General features: G+C 42.9%; 1 long non-coding RNA gene across 1 annotated transcript; it reads right to left on the bottom strand.

The window, feature by feature from the left end:
- Positions 1-4,252: 4,252 nt before the first annotated feature.
- LOC118719275 lies at positions 4,253-10,088 on the bottom strand. The gene is made up of 3 exons (XR_004988081.2): positions 9,128-10,088; positions 8,431-8,514; positions 4,253-4,817 (listed from the first exon to the last, which is right to left on the bottom strand). It is a non-coding gene; the product is annotated as an uncharacterized LOC118719275 (long non-coding RNA).
- Positions 10,089-13,085: the final 2,997 nt, after the last annotated feature.

Raw genomic sequence — 13,085 nt, 5'->3', positions numbered from 1 at the left:
AGTAGATTCATGGTTTGCCAAAAGAATATAAACTGGAGAGAACAGATTAGTTTTTTCCACAGTGTGTTATGATTGTACAAAACACTGTGTATTTGGCTAATTGGTGTAAAGCCAGAGTCTTTGAAATATAATGATATTTAATTCCATATGTACTACACTAAGAAATGAAGACATACTATTTCCTACTTGTAGAACTAGTGTGAACTTCTTTTGTGAAAAAGCCACAAATTTAAGAAAGAAAAGAAAAAGCTTCATCTCATGGTTGCTAATACTTTACTTGGTTCTAGTTTAATGTGTATGCATGTTTTTTAATGATGGTTTTTAAAGAAAAATATTGTAGTTCTATATTTGTTAGATACATTTTTATAATTTTGTATGAAACAATGCTAAGTTGGATTCCAGAATAATAAATATAACTTGTAATGGAAGGTAATACTTATATATCTGAGGTATTATTAAAGTGGAGTTTAAGATTAAACTGTTTGAACTCAAGTAGTTTTACTCCCTAAGTAGAATCTTATGATTCTCAGATTTCTAGAACAGGGGTGGGGCAGTGAGAAGCTTCAATTATATTCTGTGTTTAGGCTATACTGTGAAGCAAATTTACGGAATCTCTCTTGCAGAGACATCTATATACTTTGCTCTTTTGCCACCAACCAGATTCTTTAGTTTTCACATGACTGGGATGATTTCTCTGAATGCTCTGGTGTGAATGAGGACCACAAATAGGAAAGGGGGGGGGGGGGTGTATTTTTCACACTTTGGATTAGAAAATTAGGCACCTATTAAATGTGCTTATTTGGACTTAATGCTTGTTAGATAAAATATACTTACTTGGAAAATATATTTGTTTTTGGCTCAACATTTTCTTTATTAAAATGTGAATGTATTTAAAAAAAAAAAAAAAAAAAAAAAAAAAAGCCAAAACCGGTTTGGCTCAGTGGTAGAGCGTCGGTCTGCGGACTGAAAGGTCCCGGGTTCGATTCCGGTCAAGGGCATGTACCTTGGTTGCGGGCACATCCCCGGTAGGGGGTGTGCAAGAGGCAGCTGGTCGATGTTTCTCTCTCATCGACTGTTTCTCTCTCATCGACGTTTCTAGCTCTCTCTCTCTCTCCCTTCCTCTCTGTAAAAAATCAACAAAATATATTAAAAAAAAAAAAAAAAAAAAAAAGCGTTGCCCAAGCTGTTTTGGCTCAGTGGTAGAGCGCCAGCCTGCGTCCCCAAGGGTCCCAGGTTCGATTCCGGTCAAGGGCATGTACCTTGGTTGCGGGCACATCCCCAGTGGGGGTGTGCAGGAGGCAACTGGTTGATGTTTCTCTCTCATTGATGTTTCTAACTCTCTATCCCTCTCCCTTCCTCTTTGTAAAAAATCAATTATATATATATATACAAATAATACTCTCATATACAGGGTATCCCAATAAAATGAATACACACTTTGAATGATTATAAAGTCAGTGTTTATTAACAAACAGTTCATTTTCAATATTTAAAAGAATCTACAGAAATGATTTGTTGTTGTTGTTATTGTTGTTAGTGTCTGTTTTCAAAATGATGACTGTTCTGGTCTAGGCAGTGCATGAAGCAAGGGAATCATATGCATAAAGAATCATTCATTTGGAATTTGGGGGCCCTCAATTTGTCAACAGTTACCAATTTGGTACCATAAACTTTATCTTTTATGTATCCCCATAAAAAAACATCTACTGGCCCTTTAGAATAAATTTTCTTTGTTCAAAGCTTTGTCTGGCTTCATCCATTATTTCAAATAAGTTAAACCTGAAAGAGAGTGAAAATTAGTGGGTTATCAACTATTAAGTATATACATTTTGGGGGGCACCCTATATATACCTATTTTTTTAAATTAGTTTTCACAGTACAGCTGGTAACAAATGGAGTTCAGGTAGGAGAGGAAAAGTTGCATAAAGTAAAAGAGAAGTTGGGAATGTCAAGACAATGTCAAGTCCATGCTAGCTTTCAAGGATTTTAAGGACAGGATAATGGTCTTGCTGGGGGCCAATGTTGCAGGTTATATAATGAAACCCTTTGTGATTTGACATTGAGAACTCCAGGGCCTTTAAGATATCAATCAGCACACCTGCCAGTGTTCTACAGGAACAATAGAAGTCATGAATGACCCAGCTGCTCTTCCAAGATGCCCTCCTGAATTACTCTGCCGGCTAAGTAGAGAAGTACTGTTTGAAGAATAACAGGCCTTTCGAGATTTTGCTTGTTGTTGATAATGTTCTGAAACACCCACCTTTACTGGTTACCTTCATCCAATATCAAGTATTTCTGTCTTCAAACACCATTTCTTTGAGACAACCAATGAATTGAAGAGTTATAGCAGTTTTTAAGGCCTACTACTTCAGGAGGAGCTTTGCTCAAGCTATTGCTGCTATTGAGGAAGACACCGATGCAATGTTGGAAGAATTAAAACATCTATGCCCGCTTCAAGAGTTCTGCTTACACTTGGGATGAGGTAACCAAGGAGTATGATTGCCATCTGAAGAAGATACTAAAAAAGTTTATATATTCAATGGACTTGCTTATGATGAAGAACTTGGGAAAATCAAAAAGGCTGTGGTTGAGATGGAAAACAACTTGGATGAGAGGGACATTGAGGGGTTCCTGAACAATGGACTAAAGAGTTGTTGGGACTGGAAGAGGAACACAGAGCTGAAGAAGCAAGAGTAAAGGAAACTGCAGGAAAAGAGAAGAAACCCCCAGGGAAATTTACAATGGAGGGTTGAGCAGAAGCTTTTGCAAACTTCAACAAGTCCCTAAAAGAGTTTGAAAACATAGACCCCCCACACACACTAAAAGGTATTTATTGTACAGAGGAATGTTCAAGGTGCATTATCAGCTTGCAAGCAAATCTGTGGTGAAAAGGAAAAAAACAAACCAAGCAAACCTCCATGAGAACATGTTTCTGAAAAGGCTGCCATCTCCTCAGGAAGAGCCTCCTTTTTGGGGGAAGTATTCCAGAAGAACTTGCCTGCTCTTGTCCGTGAAGACCTTCCAATGGGACAAGATGTGGAGGAAGAAGACAGTGATATTCATGATCATGACTCTGTGTAGTCCTAGGCCAGTGGTCGGCAAACTCATTAGTCAACAGAGCCAAATATCAATAGCACAACTATTGAAATTTCTTTTGAGAACCAAATTTTTTAAACTTAAACTATATAGGTAGGTACATTGTTATTAACTTAATTAGGGTACTCTGAAGCTGGCTTTTGCTAAAAACTCAAGGAGCCAAAGATCTGCATGTGGCTCGTGAGCCATAGTTTGCCAACCACTGTCCTAGGCAAATGTGTGTCTTAGTTTTTAACAAAAAGTTTAAAAAGTAAAAATAATAATAATAATAATAGCAAAACCTGATAGAATCAGGATATAAAGAACGAGTATTTTTGTATAGTGTTTGAGTTTTAAGCAAAGTCTTCTTACAAGAGTCAAAAAGTTTAAAAAAAAGTAAAAGTTTATATAGTTAAATAAAAAAGGTGGCAGCAAGCTAAGATTTATTTATTATTGAAAAAAAAATTTTTTTTCCAAATAGGGTCTTCTAAGTGTATGGTGTTTATAAAGTCTACAGTAGAATACAGTAATGTCCTAAAGCCTTTATATTTGTTTACTACTCACTGTCTGGCACACCCAGACAACTTCCAGTCCTACAAACTCCATTCATGGCAAGGGCCTTATATTATTTTAATCTTTTTTTCTGTATTTTGACTGCATCCCTTTCATATTTAGATATGTCTTTTTTTCTGTATTTTGACTGCATCCCTTTCATATTTAGATATGTCTTGATATCCAAATACTTACCATTGAGTTACAGCTGCTACAGTATTCAGTACAGAATCATGCTGTGCAGGTTTGTAGCCGAGGATCCATGGCTGTGCCATATAGTATAGAGGTGTGGTAGGCTCTACCAGCGAGGTTTGTGAAAGTGCACGCTAACGTTTGCACGGTGATGAAACCCGCTCAACCAGGCATCTCTCAGAACTATCCCCGTCAGCGTATGACTGACTTGTTTTACTGTCTCTCTCACTCACTAGATTGTTAGTTGCATGAGGGGAGGGGGGAGGGGGGAGGGGGGAGGGGTGTGCAGGAGGCAGCTGATTGATGATTTTCTCTTATTGATGTTTCTAGCTCTCTAGCCCTCCCTCTTTTTTTCTGTAAAAAGTCAATAAAATATATTTTTTTAAAAATTAAAAAAAAAAAAAAAAGCAAGCATACTTTAAAAACTACCATCATTGAGCTCACAGACCTCTGGTTTAGTCTGATAAAATCTAAGACACCAAAGAGGGACTAGGACCTCCGCTGTCCCTCCCCGTTGCCCAGATTTTGCCTGGAAGGCGGGGAGCAGGCTACCCCCCCCGGGGCTCTCTCCAGAAACTCCGGTCCTCCACCTGCTGCCAGCGGCCAGCGCTCCTGCGAGCACCACCCTCCGTGTCCTCCGGCCGCCTGACTCAGAAACAGACCGAGCCACGGAAATAAAAAGGCACGAACTGGCCAGAGAGGGTCCTGGTCAAGTTAAGAGCTGCGCATCTTTCGTCGCTAAGCACACACCGAATCGGGAGGGTTCTCGGAGCTTCACGCCAGGGCGGGATTGGCGAGAAACGCTCCACCGGCGAGCAGAGGAGCCAGGCATCCTTACCTCATGATGGCGATGTCCCTGGAATTCCCAGAAGCCGAGTCCAGGCTGGTGTCACGTTCTGCTTGTGGATCGCAAGCAAGAGCTGATGAGGTGTCCGAGCCCCGGCGAGGTCTGTGCTTTTATGGAGAGGAAATGGAAACTGAAACTGATGTCAGGACTCCTGGTGAGGAGAAATGAAACTAAGGTCTGAGCGCTGAGCTCACTCTCGCCCCCCGGGAATACTGTTCTCCGGTTCCGAAACTGTGTGTGAGCGACTGGAAAGGGCATAGAGGTGGCTTGCAGGTTCCAGGTCCTTCTCCCAGAGACCTGATCCAACCTGGGGGTGGGCTGGGGCTCGGGAATCTGCATTTTTATACGCCCCCTGGCGTGGCAGGAGGTGACACCCAGGTCCTTATGACTTTGATGAAAGTTAACTTTTAATAAAAACATATTTTATTGATTTTTCACAGAGAGGAAGGGAGAAGGGACAGAGAGCTAGAAACATCGATGAGAGAGAAGGGACAGAGAGCTAGAAACATCAACCAGCTGCCTCCTGCACATCCCCCACCGGGGATGTGCCCGCAACCAAGGTACATGCCCTTTGACCGGAATCAAACCCGGGACCCTTCAGTCTGCAGATCGACACTCTATTCACAGAGCCAAACCGGTTTCGGCTGAAATTTAAATCCTAATTCTAGAAATCACCTCTCTCTTTGTAGATACACTCCTCAGAAATGAGCCTGTCCCCCAGGTAATCCCCTGACATAGCAGAATACAGGATTCTGTCTAACGGTCACAGTGTGGGGACCTCTGGCACCTTTTTAAAAATATATATATTTTATTGATTTTTTACAGAGAGGAAAGGAGTGGGATAGAGAATTAGAAACACTGATGAGAGAGAAACGCGATCAGCTGCCGCCTGCACACTCCCTACTGGGGATGTGCCCTCAACCAAGGCACATGCCCTTGACTGGAAATGAACCTGGGACCCTTGAGTCTGCAGGCCACTGAGCCAAACCGGTTAGGGCCCTCTGGTATCTTGACCTTAGTTATGTTTCAGCTCCTGGGCCCTAAGATGGAATGGCCCTCTGACTACTTTCCCAGGAGTCCAGACAGGGATGCCAGCAGGAATCTCAGAACTGTCCTCAAGGCCTGAAGAAAAGATTCATTACCCTTACCTCACTCCGACCAAGGAGCTCCTAACCATTGTGATTTTGCCCTGTATAACCTGTAACCTACACACCATCTGGGAGTTAGGGCTTTTGCTCAAAAGCTTCCTGTTCTCCTGGGTGGCACCATTCGTCATAAAATAGCCAGCATTTCTCCCCTGCAGTTCTCCGAGTCCAGCGTTTGGCTCTGTGAGTGCCGTGCTATTAAACTCCTGTTCTGTTGCAGGAGTCCCTGTACCACATGTACAGAAACACTGTCCTAGAGGTGTTTGGAAAAGCAGTTTCCGATTTGCTTGCAGCAGTTAATGTAGTGAAGCAGACAATCTAGAAGAGAGGAAAATAAACACGGGACACCTGGGTTTGGGCTATGTCTTTGGTCAGCTCTGGGATATTTCTTGAGCCTCATTTCTTTACTTTTAAAATGGCTTAGAATGAATTGGCTTTTTCCTTCCACCCAAATTATAGGAAACTATGTCATGGGGAGACCCATTCTTACCTTCATCTTAGGTAGGGGTGTCGAACTCAATCAGAGAAGGGGCCAAAATCTAAAATCCAGCCTAAATCGTGGGCCGAATGGTTTACTGAACAGTCATAAACTGACAATGTTAACCAGAAATGTGAATTTAAAATGAGTGGAACAATCTTTTCCTTAGTGCTGTTAACCAACTCACATGCTATCAAGGATTTGGCCCGCGGGCCTTGTGTTTGACATGTGTGACTAAGGTGTGGCCCTAAGGAGTGAGTCGCCATCAAAGAGTGGTCCTCACCCTCCAAATAGGGACCCTGAGAGCCTAGTCCTCCCAGTCCCTGCCCCTTCTCTCTAACGGGAGCATAACTGACAGCAGTAAGACATTTTGCCCTGTTGGCCTTGGTGCCCAGAGTTGCGAAATGCTTGGCACTGGGTTTGGGCACCTGGGTAATGGACTAACTGGATGTAAATTCTTGGGCAAGTAATTTGCCCTCTGAACCCTGTCTTTCTCATCTAGGAAATGAGGCTAATAAAAAAAAAAAACAGTTCTTCAGAAGATGATAGGCGATAATGCATTTAAAGCACTTAGCAGGACTGATTGCGTGGAAACTGGTACAACTGTGATTACTGGTAAATTAGTGCCACAGTTTTAAGTGGATTTTGAGGGGGTGAAGTGGGCCACAGAGTTTCTCAGTGGATGGGACAGAGGAGGCATCCATGAACCAGCTAACAAGGTGCTGGGCTCCCCATGTGGCTCTCCCTTTGACAATGTTTAGCACTGCTGGGGAGGAGCGCCTAACTCCAGTGGCCCACATACTCCAGCATGCCCCCTCAGACTTCCTCAGTTCAGGGCTCCGGACAGCCCCAAGCACAGGCCGCTGCAAAACCTCTTGGACAGACTGAGGCTCTGGGCAGCGCCATGTTTTCTGGTCATCCTTACTCATGCAGGTACAGTTAATATTACTCATGGCCAGGAGCCCATTCTATAGAAAAAGGTGACCCGAGGCACCTGGCAGTGAATTCTTCTTACTCCTCTCCCGCTACAGAAGATTTGGGAGCCCTTGGGTCTTCCTTCCCTCACTGCCTGAGTGGTCCCTTGGATCCTTTCTCCCCAGACAACCAATCCCTCGCAGAGCTGTTTGATGGGAAAGGCTTCTTTTTCTCTGTCCGCTCTCTTCTGAAGTTCTGTGTGATGGCAGAGCTCCAAAGGGTCTGTATGCACTTTTTGAAACCGTGTGCTAAGGTTATAGCTTACCTACAATAAAATGCACCCATTTTTAGTGGACAGTTTGATGTGTTTTTCTCAATGGATATACCCAAGTGACCACCAGCAGTAGCTCCTTGTAGACTATCGGCATGGTCATCAGTTTCCCATGTGCCTTCCTAGTGGGTTCCAGCCCCACCCCCCTCCACGCCCTGGCAGCTATGTCTCTGCTTTCTACCACTAGAAATTAGGTCAGTATTAGACAAGGATTAGTGCCAGTAACCGAAACCTAACATTGTCACTGGTAATAAAATGTAAAGGGAGCTGGTCAACCTTGATGGCTCTGAATGGCCAGAGCTATTAACTCATTGTCAAGATTGAGTCACTAGTGGTGAAATGTAAAAAGAACTAGCTAACCGAAACCAAACATTGTTCCCTGGTAGTATTATAAAATCTAAAAAGAGCTGGCCACCTGGATGGCTCTGAATGGTCGGAGCTATTAACTCATCATCTAGTTGAGATAGTGGTAGATAGAGGCAACTTTAATTTGTTGATCATATGTAAATTCTTGTTGATTTTCTGTTGTTGGAATTTCCCCCGCCTAAGAGATGTCTTTGTCTCAGAATTTCAATAAAAGGAATGATAAAAGGCCAGAGCAATGGAGTAGTCCTACCACTAGAGGTGGACTTCCCGCCTGGCCTCCATTTTCCCAAATTAACTACTTTCTAGCTTCTTCATTTTAGGGTGCGGCTTTCTCCAGAAACCGGACTCTGAGTGGGCCCTGAACCACACGGGTTGTGTTAAGGGATCCCACAGGTTAGACCATTCATTATGTTTTTAAGAGAAATGATTTTCAGCTCTCATCACAGCAATAAAAACCAACTCTAAGCCTTTGGTTTGTTTTTATATAAGAAATGGAAAAAAAAAAAAGCCCATCTTTAAGAATTCCCACCTTGAAGTGATCAAACTTTCAGGGTGAAATTCCTCTCAATGTGAGCTGGGTTTGGACTACCAATTCCATCTTTAATAAGGTCTGCTGAAAAGAAAATGACAAGAAGAAGGCCTTCGGTCCTTCAAAGGAGAACAACAACAAAACCCCATAAAGAGGAATTCTTTAGCTCTGACACTGAATCAGCAAACTTGGTGCCTGAGTGGGTCTAACCACTCCTGCCAAACCTCTTTCACCGAGCTCCCAGCTCCACCAGCTGTTCCAGGGAACAGTTCTAGAAGTTTTGAGAGCTGAGTTCCTACTTTTTTTCTATTTCCAGAAAAAGCCACGGAAATAAAAAGTGCGATGAAGGCACATTCATTCGCTAAGTAACAGGACAACTCAGAACCTGGGTCTGAACCCGAGAAACTGCTGTTTTGCATTCAAGATCAATAGTATCTATGTCTTGCCGAAACCGGTTTGACTCAGTGGTAGAGCATCGGTCTGTGGACTGAAAGGTCCCAGGTACGATTCCGGTCAAGGGCATGTACATTGGCTGCGGGCACATCCCTGGTAGGGGGTGTGCAAGAGGCAGCTGGTCGATGTTTCTCTCTCATCGACATTTCTAGCTCTCTATCCCTCTCTTCTCCTCTCTGTAAAAAATCAATAAAATATATATATTTTTAAAAAAATAGTATCTATGTCTTATTATCTCACTGACCTCGTGACTGCAAACCGCTTTTCTGCACGTCTCAAAAGGTGGGTCCAAGCTGATTGGCTCTTCCGAAATCTTCTTTGTCTGTGGCAAGTAAATGCTGAAAGGGCTATTTAAAGGGGAAGGCAGGCGTGAGCAGTTGCTAGCTTCCCTTTTCCAAGAGATTGAGAGGGAAGAGGAACTGGAAAGTGAAAGTGATTTCACATCACGAGGAGGAAAATAAAACAAGTTTGATGATTTCTGCTATGACTCAGTCCAAGTACATTGTTTAAATTCCACTCACACTCCCTGGGGTGGGTCCCAGGGAACTGCATTTTTAATAGTCTGTAGGAGATGCAGACCCCAGGGGTTTCTGGGACCACATGATGTGAAAAATTGTTCCAGAAATATTTTCTAAAACATAGCTTCATCCACTTTATGTGTGACAGACGATTTGCACTGGGAGACCTGGATTTAGTTCTGTTTGTTCAGTTGACTAGCACTTGGGTTAGCCATGAATCACACCACTGCGTCCTAATCTGCTTTGCCCCAGGATAAATATAAAAAGCCACGCCCTGGAGAGAACCTTGGGCGGTTTAGATCTCTGGGTAGTCTAAGATAACAGTTTAGTTTTCCCAGTTGTGAAATGGGGAAGTAGTAACACAATAGTGTGTAGTGGCTGGCTAGTTAGCTGATAAATTTACATGCCTGTATTTATTCTTTGAGCTCTGAAGGAGGAATATTAAAGACACATATATTCTTTTATTTTTATAAAATTTCTGAAAGGGTTCAGAATGAACCACCCCAAAAGGTGCCGCTTTGGCCTATGGACTGTTTTAAGCTGAAGGCAATGAAGACCCAGCAAACTCAAGAAAAGCTTTGGCCTCTCCTTTAACTCCCTAGAAGAATTTAGATAGAAGAAACAAGACAGTGCAAGCAAACCCAGAGCTTAAAAATAGAAGGTGATTGAAGGAAAGATGGCTTTCTTTATACACATTTGTAATGAGTACTCATTTTTAAGTTTGATTGAAATGTAATCCTCATACCATTCAACTCACCCATTTAAAGTATAGAATTCAATAGTTTCAGCATTTCACAGTGCTGTGCAACCATTATCACAATACATTTAAAAATTTTATTATTTTTTAATTTCTTATTGATTTGAGACACAGAGAGAAACATTGATTTGCTATTCCACTTATACATTCATTGGTTCGATTTTTATTGACCTGACCTGGGATCGAATGAGAACCCTTGGCGCATGGAGACAAAATTCAAACCAACTGGGCTACCCAGCCAGGGCACAGTAAATGTTAGAATATTCTCATTAATCCCAAAGAAACTCCACATCCCATTTGTTTTACCTCCAATCCTACTCTCCTCCCAGTCCTCAGCAACCACTAATCTACTTTCTGGTTCTCTATTTGCTTACTATGGACATTTCATATAAAAAGATTCATACAGCCCTAGCTAGTTTGGTTCAGTGGATAGTGCGTCAGCTTGTGGTCTAAAAGGGCACATGCCTGGGTTCTGGGCTCAATCCCCAGGAGGGAGCATGCAGGAGGCAGCCAATCGATGAGTTTCTTTCATCATTAATGTTTCTATCTCTCTCTCTCCCTTACTCTCTGAAATCAATAAAAATACATTAAAAAAAAAAAAAAGAATTATACAGCCCTGGCTGGCTTGGCTCAGTGGATAGAGGATTTGTGGACCAAAGGGTCCCAGGTTTGGCTTCAGTGAAGGGCATGTACCTCAATTGCAGGCTCCTCTCTGGCCTGAGTCCTGGTCAGGGCCATGCAGGAGGCAACCAATCAATGAGTTTCTGTCACATAGATGTTTCTCTTTGCCTTTCCCTCTTTCTTCCACTCTCTTTCTGAAAATCAATGGAAAAATATCCTTGGTGAGGATTAAAAATAATTAATTAATTAATTAATTAAAATAAAAAGAATCATACAGTGTGTGACCTTTTGTGACTGGCTTCTTTCACTTAGCATAATGCTTTCAATGTCCATCTATGTTGTAGCATGTATCAGTAAGTATTTAATTTATTTTTATTGCTAAATACCATTCCCTTATAAGGATATCCCTTTTTAATCTATCAGTTCCTTGGTTGATAGATCTACTTCTTGGCTATTATGAATAATGCTGCTATGAGCATTCAGGTACAGGTTTATGTGAATATATGTTTTCATTTCTCTTGGGTATGTACCAAGGGATGGAATTGCTGGGTTGTACGGTGATGCATTGTTTAACAGTTTGAGGAAGTGCCAAATTGTTTTCCAAAATTGCTGCACCATTTTACATTAAGGATTTTAGTCATTAATGATTCCCCCCCACCCCTGCAGCCTCCCAATAAGGTGTAGATTACCAGCAATAACACAGTAGCCTGTCAATCATAAAGAAAATTTCTAATTCATCTAACCAAGTAGCTATAGACAGTGGGAATGGCACTGGGGTAGACCCGTGGGGTCAGACTGGACCTAGGTCAGCAACCTCTGTACCTGAGTACTGGACAAGACTCCAACGATAAGAGAACATCTATTTAGAAAGTTACAGAGATGGAAGAAGTAATTCATAGAAGAGGTGTGCTGAGGAGATGAGTTATGGAGGCAAAGGAAGGGCCCTAGGAGCTTGGGAGTGAGGGAGGTAATGGTAATGCACCTAGGAAGAGGAGTGTGGGATCCCTTAACACGATTCCTCTTCAGGGTCGGTTTCTGGAGAAGGCCACACACTAAAATGAAGAGAGAATGGGAAAAAGTTAATTTGGGAAAATGAGGGCCAGGCGGGAGTCCACCTCTAGGGGGAGGACTACCTGTTGCTCTGGCCTTTTGCCATTTCCTTTATTGAGATTCTGAGACAAAGACATTCCTTAAGCAGAAAATTCCAACAGAAAATCAACAAGAATTTACATATGATTAACAAATTAAAGTTGCCTCAACTACCACTATCTTAACTAGAGGATGAGTTAATAGCTCCGACCATTCAGAGCCATCAAGGTTGGCCAGCTCCCTTTATATTTTACTACAATGTTCGGTTTTGGTTTCCAGCAGAGGGGCACTGGGGAGAGGGAAGAGACAAGGCAGAGCCTCCTGGCAGCTCCCAGAAGGGAGAGGGTGCTGAGTTTTCCTTCCTAAGGGTTTTAAGGGTGGAGATTTTAGGGGAGGTCCCAGGGGAAGATCTTAATAGAATATTTAGAAGCTTTCCACGTGTGTCCTTTCAGGGGTGTGGTCTCTCTCCACTGATTGGTTGGCTGGCACCAGGGCAGGAGGTCATTATTTAATGCAGCTGGTCCTGACGTCAGCTGTGACTGGTTTTGTTGCTTATCTGGGCCTGGAGCTGAAATGTGACTAAGGACTAGAAGAGGAAAGGTCAGGGGGTTCAAACTGCAGGACCAGCGATATGCTAAGGGTGGAAAGATCTCCCTGGGGATAAAGTCCCACCCTCCCATTGTCCTTTGCTAGGCACCCAGGTCTTTCTACCCTGGTGACCTTCTGTACCTGGCCCATTGTCCTTGCTCTGCTCCTGTCTGTCTAACTGCCTATCACAAACTTACTGCCTTTCCCCCAAAGCAAATGATGGGGAAATGGTGGAGGCAGGGCAGGAGGAGACAGGAGCTTCTTGTCTCCAGTTGGAACCCACATTTCCCAGGTTGAAATTCAAGGCTGATTGGATCCTAACACAGTCTTGTTTGTGTTTATCTTCAGGACTCTAATGCTGTCTCACTTCCAGACACAGACTGTGCAAGCCAGTTTGTTACTGGAAACCTCCTGGGTGGGCTCAGGCTGCCTGTCGTAATGTCCAATAACGAAGGCAGGGTTGTATCATGGAAGGCGTTTATTGAGAAGGCCAGCCAACCAAGAAGACAAGGGGCTTATAAACTTCCCCAAACTGTCTTACAGCAGGATTACATAGGAAAAATGGACTGGGCTGAGGCTGGGAGCACAAGGCGAACGCATGCAGTCCTGAAGGTCAGCAGACGTCAACC

The sequence above is a fragment of the Pipistrellus kuhlii genome, unplaced genomic scaffold (assembly GCF_014108245.1).
Source record: "Pipistrellus kuhlii isolate mPipKuh1 unplaced genomic scaffold, mPipKuh1.p scaffold_m20_p_15, whole genome shotgun sequence".
In the NCBI taxonomy this organism is placed as follows: Eukaryota; Metazoa; Chordata; class Mammalia; order Chiroptera; family Vespertilionidae; genus Pipistrellus; species Pipistrellus kuhlii.
The sequence above is the reverse complement of the archived record's forward strand: the minus strand, read 5'-3'. Positions and strand labels throughout refer to the sequence as shown.